This window comes from Netta rufina (genome assembly GCF_964035555.1).
Source record: "Netta rufina genome assembly, chromosome: 30".
NCBI lineage: Eukaryota > Metazoa > Chordata > Aves > Anseriformes > Anatidae > Netta > Netta rufina.
The window spans coordinates 2,581,309-2,586,641 of record NC_140154.1 but is presented as its reverse complement, the minus strand read 5'-3'; positions in this window follow the sequence as shown (position 1 = coordinate 2,586,641).

The following is a 5,333-nucleotide window of genomic DNA, read 5'->3' as shown; positions in this document are numbered from 1 at the left end:
TGGTCTGGATTGAGACCCATGCAGCACCAAAATTGCAGAGGTGGAGGAGGGTGGTGATCCTAACCAAGGCCGCACGCCACGGGCTGGTGCCCATTGTGGTCCTTGTCCTGTTGAGATACAAGCATACCCTCACCACCATGTTATCAGCTCGTACAGTCCTTCCCACCCCCCGGTATCCAAGTTTCGCATCATCACCATCACTTTTCCTGTTTTAACTGATGTTAGTCCCGATTCCATTGTCTTAAAATGATTAATAATGGGTGGTATCTCTTCATGTTGAAAAGGTAGTGTTAAATGATTCATAACATAGATTACTTTAGCTAACCTATTCTGTGGTGTCTCTTGAGTCTCCCCGTTTCTGTTTTGCTAGCAGGTTCTTTATTGTGCAGTGGACTTGTTCTACTATGGCTTGTCCTGGAAGTGACTGTGGGATGCCTGTCTTGTGCGTGATACCCCAAGTGTGAACAAACACCATTGTAGAGTGGCTGACATATGCAGGGCCATTATCTGTTTTTATTTCTTTTGGGATACCAAGGGCGGCAAAGGCTGCACGAAAACATGCTTGGACGTGGGGGCCAGTCTCACCTGCCATTGCCGTGGCCCAGATTGCATGTGAAAAGATGTCTATGGATACATGAACATATTTTAACCTTCCAAATTTGGGAATGTGAGTAACATTGGTTTGCCAAATCTGCAGGGAGGAGAGGCCCCTGGAACTGACGGTAGTCAGTGGGCCTGATGGCTGTTGACAATCTGGGTAGGTTTGAACTATAAGTTTTGACTCTGCTATAGGGATGGCAAATTGCCTGGATAATACTTTTCTGCCTGGTGAAAGAATTGGTGTGACAAACGAGCCTGAGATAGTGTATTTGGTACCAGGACTTGCAATGCCACATTAGCTAGCAGATCAGCTTGGGCATTCCCTTCTGTAAAAAAAAAAAAAAAAAAGAAAAAAAAAAAACAGTAAGGTGGTATGACTCCTAATATGAATTATGCAGTATGGATGGGTATGTTGCTTGACAAGGAATAGCAATTCCTTGAATTTTTCAAATAGTGCCTCATTTTGAATGTGCCTGATTTGAGATCACAGAATCTCAGAATTATCTAGGTTGGAAGAGACCTCAAGATCATCGAGTCCAACCTCTGACTTAACACTAACAAGTCCTCCACTAAGCCACATCACTAAGTTCAACATCTAAACGTCTTTTAAAGACCTCCAGGGATGGTGACTCCACCACTTCCCTGGGCAGCCCATTCCAATGCCTAACAACCCTCTCAGTAAAGAAGTTCTTCCTTCCAACCTAAAACACCCATGGTGCAACTTTAGCCTGTTCCTCCTCATCCTGTCACCAGGCACATGGGAGAATAGACCAACCCCCACCTCACTGCAACCTCCTTTAATGTACTTATAGAGAGCGATAAGGTCGCCCGTGAACCTCGTCTTCTCCAGGCTGAACAAGCCCAGCTCCCTCAGCCGCTCCTCATAGGACTTGTTCTCCAGACCCCTCACCAGCTTTGTCGCCCCTCTCTGGACTCACTCGAGCACCTCATTGTCCTTCTTGTAGCAAGCGGCCCAAAACTGAACACAGTACTCGAGGTACAGCCTCACCAGAGCTGAGTACAGGGGGACAATCGCTTCCCTAGCCATGCTGGCCACACTGCTTCTTATACAAGCCAGGATGCTGTTGGCCTTCTTGGCCACCTGAGCACACTGCTGGCTCATATTTAGCCGACTATCAATCAATACTCCCAGGTCCTTCTCCGCCAGGCGGCTTTCTAACCACTCATCTCCCAGCCTGTAGCTCTGCTTGGGGTTATTGTACCCTAGGTTCAGGACCCGGCACTTGGCCTTGTTGAACTCCATAGAGTAAGACCTCAGCCCACTGGACCAGCCTCCCAATGAGCCCTGCCAGCTCCTGGCCTAGGATCCGTTTTTCCCTTTGTCCTGGTTTCAGTTAGCACAGAATTAATTTTCTTCCTAGTAGCTGGTGGAATGCTGTGTTTTGGCTTAGAATGAGAAGAGTGCTGATAACACCCCGATGCTTTAATTGTTGCAGAGCAGTGCTTATACTAAGCCAAGGACATCTCAGCCTTTGCTCTGTCCTGCCAACGGGCAGGCTGGGGGGTGCAGTAAGAGCTGGGAGGGGACAGACCCAGGACAGGTGACCCAAACTAGCCAAAGGGGTATTCCATACCATCTGACGTCATGCTAAACAATATATAGGGGTGGCTAGCCGGGGGGAGGGGGCCGGACTGCTCGGGGTTAGGCTGGGCATCGGTCAGCAGGGTGGTGAGCAATTGCATTGTGCATCACTTGTTTGTACATACTATTATTACTTTCGTATTATCCCCATTGTATCATCATTATTATTATTGTTATTATTATTTTTGTTATTTTTTTTTTTTTCCTGTCTTATTAAACTGTCTTTATCTCAACTCACGGGCTTCACTTTCCATTTCTCTCCCCCGTCCCAGAGAGGGAGGGGGGAGGGTGAGCGAACGGCTGCGTGGTGTTTAGCTGCCGGTCGGGTTAAACCACGACACCTTAGAGATAGGGACCCGTCTGTGGCCATCAGACCAGGTGCCAAGTAAAGTGCCCCATGGTAAAAAAAAAATTAAAAAAAATTGAGTTGGCACTAGCCTCTGAGCCATGTGTTTATCGGGTGGGCTTTCTGTGTCCTCTCTGTACTCCTCCCTGCCACCATAGGGATAAACGAAAACACCACCTGTACTCCCACTCCATCCACTAACCGTCCCAGCCCCCTAAAGTCCCGTTTGATAGTCTTCAGGCTTCTCTCTTCAATGCCATCACTGCCAGCCTGGACTATCAAAAGAGGATAATAGTCAGAGGGGCAAAACAGGTTGGGAAGCTTCTTGGCAATGTCCCTGACCCTGGCCCCAGGGAGGCAGCAGACTTCCCTATAGATAGGGTCAGTTCAACTAATAGGGCCCTCTGTTCCCCTGAGAAGGGAGTCGCCCACAACAATCACCCTTCTTTCTGTCTTGGTGGAGGCAGTCCTGAGGTGTGGAGTTGACTTCCTCACCCTAGGCATCCTCTTGGGTACTACCTCTTCCTCACCTACTGGTCTCTCAAGCTCCAGGGCCTCAAACCTGTTCTGTAAGGGCACCTGGGAAGGTGGGGCCGGTGGGGGGGGGCATCACCTGCGATGTCGAGCAGGGACCTGTTTCCATTCCTCCTTAACTCCTAGGTCCCCTCCCTCTGCCCGACAGCAACAGAGCAAGGGCTCCACCCCCATTTGTGGTGTCTCACCCCAGTACCTGTCCTTCAGGCCCTGCAAGGAGTTGCTCCACAAGTTTATCTCCTGCTCACACTCCCTGATATCCCTCAACCTCTCCACCTCCTCCTTGAGCTCTGCCACCAGGCTGACCAGGTCATCCACCTGCTCGCACCTCACGCACACAGTCTCTCTGCCCCCCGCAGGTGGTAGCAACAGGCTCAGGCACTCCCTGCATCCGGAGACCTGAACTGCCGCAGTTTTGAGCAGGTAGTCAGTCTGGGTATGTACAGACTTCCTAGAGAGGGCACTGTGCCTGGTGGAGACCATTGCAGCTGAGCTAGTGGTAGAGTGCTGTTAGAGGAGTTGCTTGTATGGACAGGGGGGAAACGCTCTGCCCTGCCTGCTTGCCCTGCCTGCGTGAACTGCTGCGCCACTCCCTACTGATGCACCATGCCCTGTTTGCCCATCCTGGTTGCCGCGCTCCTGGTCACTCGCACTCCCTAGGGGCAGCTTTTGAACAGCCAGGGAAGGGGCACTGCTGGCTTTAGCTATGCCTCGTCAGCCTCCCTTGTGAGGGCTGCCGGGTCCTGGCGGTTCCCTCACATGGGCTCGATGCCAGAAAAGACAGCCCTGCCTGTCCAATCCCCTGCTGCACTGCAGAACGCGTCTGCCCCGAAGCTGATTGCCTCAGCAAGATCGTTCAATTCGTTGTACCACTGCCACCACATATTGTGAATCTGACACAATATTCACTTGCACCTGATGCCATTGTTTAAATGCCGTTATTATTGCATGTAATTACACTATTTGGGGGGAGCCTTGAATGCTCCACTATTATATGGTGCCATTGGCCTCCTTGTTCCCATGTAAATACAGCTTTTCCTGTTTGCCCTGACCCATCAATGAATACAGTTTATCCTTGGACAGGGTGCCATCTATATAAGGGTTTAACCCCGAGTTGCACATTATTATAAAAGGTGAACATTTTATGAGATGGGAGGTGTATATCTAGTTGACCATCAAAGCCCAAAAGGGCTGCTTGTAGCTCAATGCTATTCTGGAGGCACCAGCCAAGGTAGTCCTTAACTATTGGAATAACAGTGCTTTTTGGTTCCTCTCCGGCTATCTCTACGATAAGTTCTCTGCCCTTCTTAATTAAGGCTGCAAACATTTCAGTGCAGGTCGTGAATGTCTTAGTAGGTTGATGTGGTAAGAACACCCGTTCTAGTAACAATACTGGATTTGCTGCGGCAGAATCCCATTGTGCGATGATCGCTAAGGGTTGCGGGTCCTGGTTGCATACACAAAGTTGAATGTCTAAGTCTTCTGCACGTTGTTGTCATTGTCGGGCTGAAATTTTTTCCTCAACTTTGCTTAAAGCCATTCTGGCCACATTAGTCATCTTTTGGGGTGCATTAATGTCTGTGTCCCCCTTCAAAAGTTCAAACAATGGTGCTAAGGTTTGATTATCAATGCTGCAGGTATTGGGGCAGCATATGGCCGAACGTGGTATGCCGAACCTTTGTGAGTCTTAATGGTAAGCATATATTTACTCTGGTAAGTATTGGCAACTCCACCTACCCCCATAAGGTGTTTTGCAGTTGAATGCAACGGCCATCCGCTGGGCCAGTCCTTTAGGGCTATTACTGTTACATCCGCCCCTGTGTCCATTAACACCATGACTGGGGCATTCGGATGGTTGGCGGTTGGGTGATGTAGTGTCAGGGTCAATATAGGTCTTTTGGTGGCAATGGTCGTTCCCAGAAGACTGACGGGCGTCCTGTTGACGCAAAGCCCCCGTCATGTTGCTTGCACTGTTCTGCTTGGGGAACTGTTGCTTTAAATAATATCAACCTGGCAATTCTGGTATGCTTTGGCATGAGTACCAGTAGTGAGGGAGTCCATGCCATGGCTTGTATAATCCCTTCATAATCAGCATCAATAACTCCAGGCAGTACAAAAAGTCCTGTTAAGGTGGTACTTGACCATCCCAACAGGAGCGCGCTATATCCTTTACCTATTGGTTCCTTAACGTTCAGCATTATTTTGCAAACCCAAGTATTCCAAAGGGTGCAGTCCTCTACTGTGGAGACA